Genomic DNA, 16301 nt, shown 5'->3' with positions numbered 1-16301 from the left:
TGAAAATGAAGGATTTTGAATGAAAACTTGCCTATTCAAACTGATAGGAGTTCTAGTGAGAAATGATTTTCCGAACCCATAGAAAATCAAAACTTTCTTTTTTATTTAGTTGTTTGGTCATCACTCAAATGGGAGGGCATAATTGAAATAATACAGTTCAGTGATTAGAGGTACCTCATTGTGATACACCTGTCATATTGAAACTGTATGATGTTGGAGGTTCATGCAGGTAAAAACTGCTACAGCAAGAAAAGAAAAACCTTCAATATCTAAGGGTCTTTCAACTCAAATTTTGGCACAGTCTCTATCAGATTTTTCATGTTGTAACATCTTTTCATTTTTTCTTTTTTTGACATTTTACATTTGTGTCACTTTCTGAAATGTCGATATCGGCCATGAACATAGACCCTCCTGTATTTAACCCTGGTTATTTAACTTTGTTATCAGTCAAGTGTTGACTTTGTACGTGCTTCCCGTAGTGCGGTATGTCTGGCTCCTCGCAGCGCTGAGGACAAATATACAGGCTGGACATTGTCCAGTCAGCTGATCGCAGGTAATGCATTGTGTCTCTTTAACTGCTCACCTTGTACAGGTTATATTCATAGCAGCATTTCTTGAAGTCATTTCTGGATTATACTGTGACTGACATGTATTTCAGATTCTGGAAGTTTGACGTGTTTTGATGTTAGAAAGTTTAAGCTTTTGGTGTTCAGTGCTTAACCTCCATGCATATGTGTTCACTTTCCTCTTGGGCTTAGCATTGGTCTGTTCTACCTAAATTAATTCTTATTTCATGAAAATATGTGATTTTGACAGAAAAATTAATAGTGCTTGATTAAAAATTAAAAGAGATCCAGTGAGATGAGAGATTCGCACCTAAAGGAAAATCTAACAGCCTATCATGGTCTCAGGACTGCGTTATTTTCCTTCCATCCAGAACTTAATACAATGCAAAAGCAAGTCTGGATTTATTTCGGTTCAGGTTTGAATCTCCATTCAATCCTTGTGGCTTCTGTGATGGATTTCAAAGTGTTGTTATGTATAGATGGTTTTTTTTATATTAATTTTAATGTGACTGAGACATGGAACTGTGCAATGAAAATTTCCACTATATAGACAATATAACTTATCTTATCTTTAACGTAAATGCAGAGTCAAGTAAGATGACATTTTTGGTCAGTATAGCCCGATGTGTTAATTAATGTTGTCAAGTTTAGGGCTGTACCTCTTTGTTCTGTCTTGTTAAATGAGATTCGTGATAGTCTGCCTCACATTCCCAGATCTCATTATTTGCCCTTCTGCGAACTCTTTCTGCAATGCAAAAGTCCTAAATGAAGCAAGTCTAGATTTCCCCAGCATCTGAACTTCCCATCTCACTGATTGTCCTTTTCAATTTAAAAGGACATACTTGTTTTGATCAAGATGTTTTCAGTCAAGATTTTAGATTTTCTGATACTTAGTATTAGTCTTCTGAGGAAGCTGTTCTCTTTTCACGATGATTATAGGCTTGTCTTGGATTGATCATTGAAACAGTGATCATACTTTGATAGCTGAAAATAGATCATGATTATTACAGCATGTCGGAATCTGATATTGTGAAAAGAAAATAACACCTCCCTCCTTCAAAACACAGAACTTGATCATCAGTGTATCTATTTGGATTATTATGTTGAGTGAGTGAGTGAGTTTAGTTTTAAGCTGCACTCGTCAATATTCCTGCTATGTCGCGGCGTCTGTAAATAATCGAACTGGACCAGACAATCCAGTGACCAACAACATGAGCATCGATCTGCACATTTGGGAACCAATGACATGTGTCAACCAAGTCAGCAAGTCTGACCACCCGATCCCGTTAGTCACCTCTTACGACAAGCAGAGTCGCCTTTTATGGCAAGCATGGGTTGCTGAAGGCCTACTCTACCCGTGACCTTCATGGTGAATTTTTATGTTGATGTCTTGAAGAGTTGTTATAATACCAGTGCACTTTGAAACATCAGGAGGAAGAAGTGTGGAGGTTTGTTTTACTGAAAACACTGTATAACAGTCATTCATATAGAATGTTGGGCGGTGGGATAGCCGAGTGGTTGAAGCATTCATTCATGAAGCCTGAATACCCGGGTTTTATTCCCCATATGGATACAATGTGTGTAGCCTATTTGTGGTGTTGCTTGTCAGATATATACTGAAATTTTGCTAAAAACCATATTCACTCACTCACCTCTAATTAAACCTGCATATTGCTGTTTTGTCTATGACATTCGACATGACATACAAGGAAATTTAATTCATAAGTCACCTGATTAGCAATTAATGAAAACTATTTTCAAAATGTCTACAGTATGCTTTTGTGAAAAATAAAATGCTCAATGCACTGGATCCAGTGAAGTATACATGTGTTGAATAAACAAAGACAACTATCTGGGCACAGTGTGAACGAAAATATTCTGCGGCTCAAACCATTATCCAGGGTCTGTGACAAGTAAATAGCGAAACTACTTTTGTCTTCACATGTTTATGATGTTTAGTGTATGAGAGCCTCAATATAGTTTGTCAGACGTTGATTTAGAGGTTGTTGAATCCTTATCCGGTAGCTCAACAAGCAACTGATACTTAGAGCACCTGTCAATATTGCCCTGCCTGTGTTTTACACAACAACTGGTCTCCACGGATCTGGTTCGAGCTGGATGTTGTTTCTCATACAGACCATGGGAGGATAGTCTAATGGATAGAACATCTTTTTTTGATGCTGAACACCCAGGTTCAATTCACACCCCATGAGTATAATGGGGGAAACCAGATTCTGGTGTTCCCGGTGTGATATTGGTGGAATATTGCGAAAAACTCAATCAATCAATCAATCATACCGTGAATCCCACTTCTGGTGTACTCCATGATATTGCTTGAATATTGCTAAGAGCGACATAAAACCATACTCACTCTTGTAGTGGGCAGATTTTTTTTTTATTATTGAAATTGAGTTGTTTGTGCAGCACCGTTTATCTGTATGTTGTAAGTGTGTAAATAGTTGAGTTTGGGCCAGACAGTCCAATGACTGACATGTGTATCAATCCACACCATTAGGATACAACGCATCAGCATACTAGTCTGACCAGTCAATGAGTTGCCTTGTGTTTATGGATGAACATGGGTTGCTTGAGTCGTGTTCTTACCAAGACCTATTCTAATTCTGACTCAAGTGATTGGTACTTGAGGTTTCCTTCTTACTGTCTGATGATCAGTCCAATGTATTATCTCAGGAAATATGGAAGTGTAAGGTTTCATAATGTGATACAAGGAAGGATCTCATTTGTGTATGGCTGTGTGTAGGAACATATTCGACTTGTACAAGACACACTCATGACACAGGCTACAAGGTAATTGAACAATATAACGATATGTACTCATTGGAATGAAAAGGGAACACATGAAAGTACACACACCATGTTGTTCTAGTAAAGGGAATCAGATCCAGGCCTTTGACCTGTTGGACGAGCACCTTAACCACTGAGCTATCAGTCAACCACTCACTGACCTGCAGCATATACCTGGATGCCTAAACTCACTTACTCTTCCCTTTCCAAAATCAGCTTCCAAGAAACATGTGAGAAATAGTACTGCAAGGTATTTCCAGCTGGCTCTTTTTAGGTGGCATTTTTTAATACAGATGACCTTGGTACCATTTTGACCTTGATCCCCATAAGAAAGTGATTTTCCTGAAACCAGTTGTAATAGTGTTTATGGTTGCTGTCTTCACATTTCTTGAATCTTAAAGTATTAAGGGTCATTTCTGAAAGCTGTTTTCATTAGTTAAAAGGCCAATAACATTTTCCTGGAGGGTTGAACTAGATATTTTATGGTTATTGAAATGCCTCATGAAAACTAGTCACTTGTAGTCAAGATGACTGAAAAAAGTATTAAATTAATCGACTAATGACCTGGAAATTTCGCTACAAGGATGGACATCAGTTCTTGAAGACTTCAAAATGTATATTTTAGGTACAGAGGTTATTGAGAGGTTCTAGTATACGCTTGCCCTTTTTTTGTTTGATTCCTAGCATAAGCCCAGTTCTGGTATCCCCTGCCGTAATATTCCTGGAATATTGCTAACAGCATGTAAATGCTATGCTCACTCACATGCTGAACATGCTGTGTGAAAGGAACTGAACAATCACCCATCTTATCGAAAGTATGCCTATTGACTTCTATACTCGATGCCATTAAAAAGTTGCTCAAATGATTAATTGTAACATTCAGACAAATTCCCTCTTGACAAATGGATTTTACATTATTTGGACTTTCCTTTGTGGGACTTACATTTTGTAGAAGATGAGTGGGTCAGATCTTTGCCTTTGTGTGTGGTACGTTGGTTTGGAACCTCCTGATTCTTTGGCGCAAATCAAGAAAGTGCACGGGTTCTCCACCGGGAGCAAAATCTTTTTCATACTCTGGGTAAAACAGAAGACTGCATTGTTTGGGAATCTACATATTCTCTGAAAAGTTCTTTGTGGGGCAACTAGGTAGCATTTCCTGAGAGAAGTCCCATTTGCTGTCTGGGATGCCTGTAGAGGGGTCGAGGGCCCTGAGCTGATAATGAGCCTTACCAACCTGACTATGCCAGGATCACCCAAACCCTCTCTGCTGCATTTTCATTTTAATCTGTAAAACATAATGATAATACTTGCATTTATGTTGTGCACAATTTACTATAATTTGTGAATCTTATATCTGGTGTTCCTTGCTGTAAAAACAGAATTGAACCCGGCTCACTCACTCTCTCTCACTCACTCACTCACTCTTTCTCTCTCTCTCTCACTCACTCTCACTTACTCTCACTCACTCTGAGACCAGAAAGTGGAGACCATTGGTTTACCTAGACTACATCTTCAGAAACACACAATAATGTGTTAGTCTCCGAGACTGATCTTTTATCTGTGCAACTCAGCAGCACACCATACTTGTCCTGTGAATAGTAGAAAAAAAACCCAGCATGTGTGTGAGAGGATAATACTTGAGGCATTCTGTACGTCTCAACAGTACTCATACTCATCCGTGTGAACAGTACACAAAACCAGCATGTGTGTGTCTGAGACAGTAGGACATCAGGCATTCTATACCTCTCAACGGTCTGCATATCCATACAAGCATCATCATCGAAATACAAGTGCTGATTCTCAGGATATTCCTCCGGATCACTTCCTGACGAATTACCTGTTTCCAGCAGTGCTGAGAGCGTATGTGTTGGTGATTATGGCGTCAGATCGGTGAGAGATGGCATAACCCACAGGGATACCTCTGGAGTAGATGCAACCAATGTTGAAGAGCACTTTTTTCACTAATGATGACGTCCCAGATCTGCGCCGCGACAACAGAATACTTGTCCCTGGTTTGGTTGCTGTAACCTTCACCTTGACCCTTACAACTGCTTGTTGTTGGGTGTGTTTTTGAAAGTCACAGACATATGCAGGTTTGAATGGATCGATGTATGTGAAGACGGAAAATATCAAAGGAATGTCACCTGCGTGAAATCCCATTTGTTCATCCCATGGTTCAGAAGAGTAGAAACTGTTGTTGACCTGTGTGTATTGTGTCAAGCTTGTGCCTCTGCTTATCTATGTCAATGTAGACAAACCAGAGGACATTCTGTTTGTTTGGTCATGTCATTCTGATGAAGGAAAATGGAATTGTTTTTGTTGACAGTCTTTCCATTAGAAGATAAAACCTGTGACCTTCACCGTGGCCATATTCTTGTCTGTGTTCATGAAGAGGTGAACATGTAGTAACTGTTATTGTTATCAAAGGAGCTTGTGGTTGTCTGTTTTTCTTTCTTCTGCAATATGGCTGTAGAAGTTCCATTCTTAGTTCAAGGAAGGAGTTATTTTCGTTAATGTTTTTTCTGTGAGAGAAATACTGTGGGATGTTTTGGTAGCGAAGCAGGCTAGGTCAGTTTAAGTTCATGGCTGAAACAGGTTAAATGTGAAGAAATTTCAGCACCTTCATAGCATTTGGTTTTCTTGCTAGTTATCTTGGAGAAAGGCTGTCATCATCATTGTAGCTGTACTTAGAGTGAACAGGTGCTTGTTTGGTGAAGATGCTTCACCACTCTCAGGGGAGGTAACTGCTGGTTCCATTTTTGTTTGCTCAAACATCAGCAGTTATTTTGAAGTGTTTTTCTATCCCTTGCAATTTTCCTTGACACTCATCAAAATGCCGTTCAAAGTCATATTCACTGATTCACTACAATTAAACTAAAATTCACAACAATCCGTGAGGATTCGAATTAGAATTAATCTTCAGTAACCCATGCTTGTTGTTACAGGTGACAAGGTGGTCAGACTTTTGACTTTTTGTGACCAGTGGTCAGATCTTCTTGTCACTATTGCTCTGACCATGTCTGCCAGGTCGTCAACGGGGCCTAGATTATAGAAGCTCTCTCAGCGCTAAGGTAGCCAAAAGTACCACACATTAACGTTAACTTCTGACTAGCTTAACGCTGATAGATCTCTGAAAATCTAGGTCCTGCTAGGATGACAACACCTAGGTCCTGATCCACAAGACATTCGTAATGTCATCATGACCTCAAACATTTGTGGATCCGGTCCCCATTCATAAAATAAGGTCTTTACAACAGTCGTAACACTGCAATTGATTTGTTGGATAAGTTCATGATCACACATACGAGAGAATATCGCAAAAATATCAGGAGGCAGATGAGACAGAAGCTGGTGTTGATGATTTGGTTGTGCCACCGTATGCATCTTCATCTCGATACTAGCAACAGCTTGGAAGTATTTGATTTGACTTAGCTAAATTGTGGATGGCAACAGCAGCATCACATAATGCAGGATTCCGAATAGTGTGAAGCAGAAGAACAAATAAAGGGTCCAATGAAGTCCCAGACAACTGACTCTGATCTGGTTCTGATTGTGATGGACGTCGGGGATATAAACACACTGAATCCAGGATCGGGGATTGGCTTCAAAACGCAATTAATCAATCCCGTCAAGATACAATATGTGCTGACTTTGGAAACACAAACAAGCAGCTTGTGATTTTCAAACCAAGCCTTGATTACATTTTGTCTAAGCAAATTGGCACTTCATGAGTTATGTGAGCTTTAGGTGTCCACTTGTAGCTTCACAAGCTGAGATGGTTTGTGTGAGACATCATTAAGTGGATTCAAATAGAGGTTTTTTCATTATAACGCAGGTGTCATTCTGTATCATGGAGTGGATTTTGATCTGATGGAGAAATAATTTCTTCACAAAAACTTTGGTTTAGAGGGTTGATGGGGTAGCCTAGTAGTATAGCACTGTATATGCTAAAGATGCTGAAGACCTGGGTTTGATTCCCCATACAGGTACATTCTGTAAAGTCTATTTCTGTGTCCCCCACTGTGACATTGTTGGAATATTGCTAAAAGTGTCATAAATAGTCACTCGCTTACAGAATCTGTATCAATACAGGTTTATTGTTCAGTCATCATAGCTTGAAAAATTATGGGTATAGCTTTGAAATGATTAGCTTGAAAAATTACGGGTATAGCTTTGAAATGATTAGCTTGAAAAATTACGGGTTTAGCTTTGAAATGATACAAATGTTGATATATGATAAACATGTGGTACAGTTGATTATTGTTGTTCGTGGTCTTGACAGGTATTTAGCTTGGAGTTTTATGGTTTTATGTTGCTTTTAGCAGTGTTCCAGCAGTATTATCAGACACATTGTACGAATATGGTAAACGGTGTTGAGCATCCCTGCAATGTTACGCAATTGGCCCAGTTATTCCACCGCCACCCACCTTTTGCTTCATACTGATCGACAGCATCATCACTTCTCTTGAACACTTGGTGTCATCTCTGATTTATGATAAATTCATGTGATTTCTCACTGCAATTTTGCCTTTACTTACTGGAACAGCTTTACAGCAATGGCTGGGCTGAAGGGAAATTGACACAGTTATTGGGCCGTGATATTGATTTCTCGGTCAGTGACTTGTTTGATTAGGTGTTCAGGTAACCGCTGTGATGTGGAATGTGGGCATCAGTTGCATGGCGTCACGGCAAGTCACTGTGTAGATTATCTTCCTTTGGGATGCCAGGATCATGGTTTCAAGTACCAGATTAACCTGGGTTAAATGAATTTACCTTTGTGTAATGTCCTTGTGGGTTTTGCAAAGGTTTAAGCATCTTTTCTGCCACATTTCTTGAATTCAACCCACTTGAAGTGTCATGTTCTCATCTAACTGAGGCCTGTAACGATTTGGGTTTAAAACTGATCTTCAACAACCCATGCTTGTCGCAAGAGTCAACTGACGGAGTCAGGTGGTCAAGCTTACTGACTTGGTTGACACATGTGGATGGTTCCCAGTTGTGCAGATCTATGTTCATGGTGTTGATCCCTGCATTGCCTAGACGTGATTATTTTACAGACAGCTGCCATATAGTTGGAATATTGCTGTGTGCGTCTTAAAACTAAACTCACTCGCTCACTGATCCAACTCAAATAATGTTCAAACTAGTGTTAAACACAGCTCGCAGATGAGATTACCTACAGGAGACAGTGATATCCCTGGAAAATTGGTGACCGAGCTGTGGAATAGACTCATACAAACCTGATGAAGGTAAAAGCAATGAGATTGGCCGCAGCAGACGTGTAGCTTCTGGACTCTCACGGAGTACACTGGATGACAGATCAATCATTGACAGCCAATCTTGAAGGACTTTCCTCTAACAAGCATGTTATTGATTCTGTTTGATGTGGAGTAGTAGGTGTTGATGTTGTAATTGTATTCTAAGTGATGGGGCAATTATCATTTAGGATGTCATCTAGTTTCCTATTAAAATACAGTAAAACTGTTTGACAGGAAAGAGATAGCATTTAGGTAATGATTTGTAGCTGTTGTGGTAAATTGTGTTATGAATATGTTGTCTGCCTGGAGAGATAAGATTGTCGGTTCAGATTTAAAGGGTGGTACTTGTTGTTTCTGTGCCTAATGTTTGGTATTGAGGTGATATAAGTGGCATGGTCAGTTGGAGTCAATACATCATACCACAGAATATTAGAGAGTGATATTTGTTGTTATTCTTCCTGGTGCTTGTTTTTAAGGGGATACAAGTGGCTTGGTCCGCTAGAGACAGTACACTGCTTTTGAGAAGGTGTCCTTGTTAACCTTAGAGCATATTGTATGTGATGCCAAGTCCATGAACAGGACTTATGTTTTGGACAAGTACAAATTACCACACATACAGACATGCAGGTAAATAATATGAAACATTAAACTCATTTTTAGTGATCAACAGCATGAGTATCGTTTCACAATTGCGATACAATGACATGGCATCTGAAGAGAGCGGGTCTCACCACACCATCCCACTAGTCGAGTCTTGTGACAAGTATCGGTTGCTGAAGACTATGATCTTCACAGGTGGTAGTCATGTTTGGTGGTCAAGCATGTCAGTGTACCCTGAAGGCATGGATAATTATACCAAAAGGTAGACTTAATTATTTACAGGCTACTAGTGATATAGCTGGAACAAGCATAACTTGAAACAATAAGTTGGTGCGGGGCCACTCTGTAAACAGTGGAGACATTTGAGAGGATGGGATCATGTTGCAATGTCCCTTCAATATTACAGCAACAGGAGACACGTGAAGATACGGGTAGAATATGTCATGAGCAGAAAGTGATAATGTGATGAGTGCAGCGTAAAATAAACTCACTCAATATTTCAGGCATGTGAAGATGGACTGCATGCACTGTGCCCATGTAAGAAATCGAACCCAGGTCCTTGTCATGATGAGTAAACACTTTATCCGCAAGACTACCCACCGTCCCTGGAATAAATAAGCATATTTCCAACGATATGCTGTTTTGTAATGTTACGGCCTTTGACCTCATTTCCTAGTGAGAGTAGAGTCAAGTAAGATGACATTTTCAGTTCGTGTAACCCCTATGGGTATTTGCTATGTCAAGATGGCCCCAGGGTCCTCCTTTGATGTTCTTTCTCATAAAATGAGGCCCCAACATGCAGGCTTTGTGATGATCTTTCTCACAGTCCTTAAACCACATTATTCTCTTTCCTTCCAGCTGTTTCTGCAATGTTTAAGCCCCAAATTAAGCAAGTCTAGTTTTCCTAAGGTTCTGAATTTCCCATCTTATTGGGGCTCCTTTTCAATTTAAAAGGCAGCCTTTGACTTTACTGCCGATGTATATGTGTACATGATGGTGAGGATCATCTCTGATGGGAATCTTGTAAATCTGCTTCCTCAGCATTAAAACCATGGTTATCAGATATTCCTTACATCATGCTACAGCTGAGAAATGGGTGGGAAATGACATGTATAAGCTGAAAAGGGAAGGATGGAGACTGTAGCTTGTTCAGCATACCTGTACCTTGCTTATCTGTGAAGATCCAGAGTAGAATAGGTCTTCAGCAACTCATGCTTGCCACAAAAGGCGACTATGCTTGTTGTAAGAGGTAACTAGGGTGATCAGTTGGTCAGGCTTGTTGACTTGGTTGCAAAATGTCATTAGTTCCCAACTGTGCAGATCGGTGCTCTTCTTAATCACATGATTATCTGATACAGGCTCAATTATCTACATACCGCCACCATATAACTTAAATATCACCGAGTGCTGTGTAAAACTAAACTCACTCATTTGCTCACTGCCTCAAAGCATGTTATAGACATCATCAACTTAACCGTGTAGGTCAAAACTTGCTCCTGGCTGTAGGACGTGGTACACTCTCAGATCACACATCAGGCTGCTCACGTCAGCCACACAGCTCACCACACACAATGTAGCTCACCTCACACAATGCTGCTCACCACACATCACACTACTCTAGTCACACCACACAGCTTACACAACTCTGCTCTTGTCACAAATCATAGCTCACTACTCAGCCACACTTGTACACCATCAGCATGTTCTGTCAGGGGCCAGGGCCAGGGCCAGATGGGCAAACTTCTTCCTTTGTAGAACACAATAGAGTGTTGTAGGGTATTTACAACACAGACATAAGCCAACTCTACTGAAGACATCTTGGCCCGCCTGTCAATAACAACCTGGGTAATCTCTCCGACCACATAGGGCTTGTTTATACCTCACTGGATCACCTGGTGACAAAGACAGATTACTGTAATAATAGGTTCAGTGTCCAGAATGGCTTCAGGGTTACTGATACTGGAAACACATGAATGGCATGAAAAATCAAACATACTTAGTTTTCTCCAATGAACTTCTGTGATTCTGTAACGGTGTCAGGAGAATCTGAATATTTTTTTTTATTTTCGTGACTTTTAGTGACCATGCCTAAGTGTATCCATGGTAAGCTGACTGTTCTAAAGTTCAGGACTTAATGCTCATTGCTGTTTTATTCTGGTAGTAGAGTAGCCTAGTGGTTAAAGCATTTGCTGATCATGTCAAAGACCTTGGTTCAATTCCCACATGTTGTCCTCTGCCATGATATTCCTGGATTATTGATTAAATCAGGCATAAAATCATACTCATTCGCTCAGTATATTATTCATGTGATCATGATGTCAGTTACGGGATTAGCTATCCCAGTCTGGATTATGTAAAGACAGCTGTTACATGGCAACATGGCAGAGTGTGGCATTAAACAACAACAACAAAATGACTTGTTTGAATGGCATTTTAGAAGCTGAGGTGTACAAATAGGACAAATTGTTATGGATAGCAACTTCTTTATTGCGTGATTGTGACGTTTTGATACACATTCTTGTACCGTTGTCAAGCAGGAATGAACAACAGCAAATTCAGAGAGCCTGACAAACCGATCCCGTTAGACGCCTTTTACAAACATAGTCACCTTTTGTGGCAAGCATGGGTTGCTCAAGACCTATTCTACCCTGGATCTTCATGGATCTGTTCTGTATGTAGTATGTGCAGGTTGTGACAGGGTGTTTTGATATGTACCATGGGTTAACCATTGCATAAGACCTATTCTACTCCGGATCTTCTTGGTTCTGTTCTGTATGTAGTATGTGCAGGTTGTGACAGGGTGTTTTGATATGTACCATGGGTTAACCATTGCATAAGACTTATTCTACCCCGGATCTTCATGGATCTGTTCTGTATGTAGTATGTGCAGGTTGTGACAGGGTGTTTTGATATGTACCATGGGTTAACCATTGCATAAGACCTATTCTACCCCGTATCTTCATGGATCTTCTGTATGTAGTATGTGCAGGTTGTGACAGGGTGTTTTGATATGTACCATGGGTTAACAATTGCATAAGACCTATTCTACTCCGGATCTTCTTGGTTCTGTTCTGTATGTAGTATTTGCAGGTTGTGACAGGGTGTTTTGATATGTACCATGGGTTAACAATTGCATAAGACCTTTTCTACCCCAGATCTTCACAGGTCTGATCAGTAAGTAGTATGAGCAGGCACTGTTTTTACTGATACTGTACAGACTCTGCCTGTTCAATCTGTAGACATGGATTGCATGTTTCCTGTGAGCAGCTTGTATCTAGGGCACACTGGCCTATTTCTCTGCACTCTGCTCATGCTGTGTTTACTGGCAGCCTCATTCAACCCCCAGCTGACCTCATTGATAAGGGTCAACATCAACTGTATAATCTATAGACCCGTTATGTGTATTTTGATTAAATGAAAGATCCAGCTCAGCCTGCTTCTTGAACTCAACAATACAATGAACACACATTGCCAATTACTGAGAGATTGTAATTCCCAATAGATTGCTCAAACAATTGGTAGAATGGTAACAGACTTTTTATGACAGACTTCAATGGACTGATCTTTGAAAAGATTGTTTTGCGAGATCAGAATGCTACAATGCCTGAAGCAATATACCTTTTTACTGCATAATTGATGTGGATGTCTCAGTGCTGATATCCTTGTTGTTTACTCATGCTGGGCAGTTACCATTCACACAGGTGATTAGTGCATGACAGTGTTTACTTTGTCAACCGAAGCATGTTTACATGTCACAGGCCGAAGCATGTTTACATGTCACAGGCCGGTTCTTAATGGTAAATGTTTTGGTGCTAAAAATGTGTTTGGCGTGTGATGTGAGTCATTGGTGGAATGTTTTAATTAATTCTGAAACAACATCATTTAGTCTTTGACATCTCATTCTGAAATCAATAATTAACACAAGGTGAATGATGGTTACATGCCAGCAGATCGTCATGCTGAGTGATTGTGACATGCAACTTGTTTTTCTCATGCTGTGATGAACTGGACAGCTTGTTACTGTTTAATTAGAAACAGTATTGTACTGTGTGCGGCATATGTTGACTGCTAGTCCTTAGAACAAATACCACAATGCCATGCCTGAGCGAGATTAGCAGGTTGTGAACTTGACCTTGTTTACATATCCCATAAGCCTGTCCTGGGGGAGGCCGGCCTGCAGCACGTGGACTTGATCAGTAGAGACCTGGATCAGCTGACTTGCTTGGAGTTTGTCACAGTGTGAAAACTGCCATGTGCATGGTCTGTTGAATACACAGCTACTATTGGATACAAAGTGATTGAATGTCTGATACAAGGCTACTGATGTATATGTTGTGACTGATACACAGCTACTATTGCATTCAAAGTGACTGATACAAAGCTAATATTGGATATATTGTGACTGATACACAGCTACTATTGGATACAAAGTGACTGTCTGATACAAAGCTACTACTGGATATATTGTGACCATCTGATACCCGGCTACAGTTGGATACAAAGTGACTGTTGGATGCAAAGCTATTATTGGATATATTGTGACTACTGGATATATTCCATGTGAAAACAGCAACTTTTGGATACATTGTCAATGGCAGATATAAAGTTGCTTTTGGACATAGAGCTACAAACAGATACACAGCGACTGTTTGGTACCATGTAAATGCCAGATATACAGTAACTTTTGGATACATGGCTAGTATAAGGAACATAGTAACTATTGCACAGTCACTTGAAGTTACTATTTGATACTCAGTGACTATCAAATACACAGCTATTATCAGATAATCACTATTAATGATTCTCTGTCATTTGGTGCACAGTGAATGTTGAATGCAGTGAGTGGTCAATATACATACTTTTAGATAGTCAGAGAGTGTTGGATAAAGATACTACTGGACAGTCAGTGAGCGTTGGATACAGATGCTATTGGACAGTCAGTGAGTGCTGGATAGAAATACTATTGGACAGTAAGTGTTGGATACAGATACTGTTGGATACAGATACTATTGAACAGAAACTGTTGGATACAGATGCTATTGGACAGTGAGTGAGTGCTGGATACAGATACTATTGGACAGTTAAGTGTTGGATACAGATACTATTGGACAGTCAGTGAGTGTTGGATACAGACACTGTTGGACAGACAGTGATTGTTGGTCACACTTGTTATTCATGCAAAGCTACTATTTTAGCTGTAGAAGGTATGATATAGCTGTTTTCTGGTATCCTGATTGGGCTCATTGCTGCAGATAACTGATGTTACTTAGATTTCTACCCATGTAGATCCAGATTAGAACTGATCTTCAGTAACCCATTCTTATCCGAGGATCAGGTGGTTTAAACATCAGAAGAAATGGCCTGCTATACTGGGTTGTATAATCTCAGACAAGGGTGGCGGATGTGTTCCTGGAAGGATGGAGGATAAAATCCTAGCGGTGGTTGGAGGTGGTAGTCCTGAAAGTGGTTGTGTGGTAATCCTGAATAGATTCAAGGATGTGTCACTGGGTGCAATCCTGTTATCGATTACTTTGCGATGATGCAATCAGTCCTGATACACCAATGTTTTCACCTCTGAGACCTTTCAGTGTGTAGTTCTTATGCATCAGTGATCCCTTGTGAGCCTCAGAGGAACATAGGTGCCCTATGGCTAGTAAAACTGTCACTGATGCCATAACTTTTTCAGCTTTGTGGTTTTCTAATCCATCAATCTGAAACATGTGACAGTCAGTTTTATGTCAGTGAATACATGCTGTTTATGGCCTGTCATCAAGCTTTGTCTTACTAGGGGCAGACTGCTGTCATATTGCTAAAAGCAATGTAAAACTAGCCTCACACACAATTTAGGGCAGTTGGGTAGTGCAGTGGTTCAAGCGTTCACTCATCATGTCAGAGACCCATGTTCAAATATCTTCATAGGAAGAATGTGAAGCCCATTTCTGATGTCACCTGCTTTCAGATTCTGAAATATTGCTAAAACTGCCTAAAACAATATTCACTCACTCACAAAACAATATTCACTCACTAAAAACAATATTCACTCACTCACAAAACAATATTCACTCACAAAACAAAACAATATTCACTCACAAAACAATATTCACTCACTGACAAAACAATATTCACTCACTGACAAAACAATATTCACTCGCTGACAAAACAATATTCACTCACAAAACAATATTCATTCACTCTCAAAACAATATTCACTCACAAATCAATAATCACTCACAAAACAATATTCACTCACTCACAAAACAATATTCACTCACTCACAAAACAATATTCACTCACAAAACAATATTCACTCACTAGCTTAACCTTGTTGAATAAAACAAAATAATTCTGCGTATGCAGGTTATCAGACTTATCTGAGTACTCATGCTTGAAACATGTTACATTGATTAATTGTTTATTAATACTCACACCAGGGACAAAGTATTTTATGACCGAGTGAGTTATATTATCCAGCATGCTTTGGTTTGATGGAATCAAACATGTTTTTTAAATCTAAGGGCATTTTAATTTTTAGGGGACAATTGATTAAATATTCATTTAATAAAAGTGTACTCATATGAATGTCGTGTAATGATGTTGTGTAGATCAGCATGATTTGTTAATGAATATTGACTGAACCTTATAGATAGATGCATTTTTATAGCATTTTTTTATCAACTGAAATTCTACCGACACCAATATGAAATTAGTGACATGCTTCATTAATATAAAGCAATGCAGAATTCATGATTTTTGAGGAAGTTCATTGTATTTTCAGTTTTGTTGCACTATTTTAGTTTATCATTTTGTCTTCAAGTCCTCTCAGATTGATTTAGTTGGTCAATTTTTAATTGATAATATATTCAGAAAAGTGGTTTGTTAGGAATATTATTTAAGGGTTATAAGATATAAAGATTTATATGAATGCCTAGTAGATGGGATGACTTATTTGTGGAGTACAAGTCTCGGCAGGACTTACATGGGTGGACAGTGGCCGCTATCTGACCTTGTTTACATTCCTGTAACACAGTGCATACACCCACTGTAAGTAAGTAATCTTCAGTACACTGTATTT

General features: G+C 39.4%; 1 protein-coding gene across 10 annotated transcripts in view; it reads left to right on the top strand.

Moving 5' to 3' along the window:
- Positions 1-16301, top strand: part of LOC137256365 (5'-AMP-activated protein kinase subunit gamma-1-like) — a 372719-nt gene that overhangs the window by 248644 nt on the left and 107774 nt on the right. The window contains exon 1 of one of the 10 annotated variants that reach the window (XM_067794195.1): positions 13425-14433. The exons of the other annotated variants lie outside the window; for them this stretch is intronic. The gene's annotated coding sequence lies outside the window, so the exon portion shown is untranslated. Of the gene's footprint in view, positions 1-13424; positions 14434-16301 lie in introns of those variants that run through there. 10 annotated transcript variants of the gene reach the window in all.

The sequence above is a fragment of the Haliotis asinina genome, chromosome 11 (assembly GCF_037392515.1).
Source record: "Haliotis asinina isolate JCU_RB_2024 chromosome 11, JCU_Hal_asi_v2, whole genome shotgun sequence".
Taxonomy (NCBI): Eukaryota; Metazoa; Mollusca; class Gastropoda; order Lepetellida; family Haliotidae; genus Haliotis; species Haliotis asinina.
The sequence above is the reverse complement of the archived record's forward strand: the minus strand, read 5'-3'. Positions and strand labels throughout refer to the sequence as shown.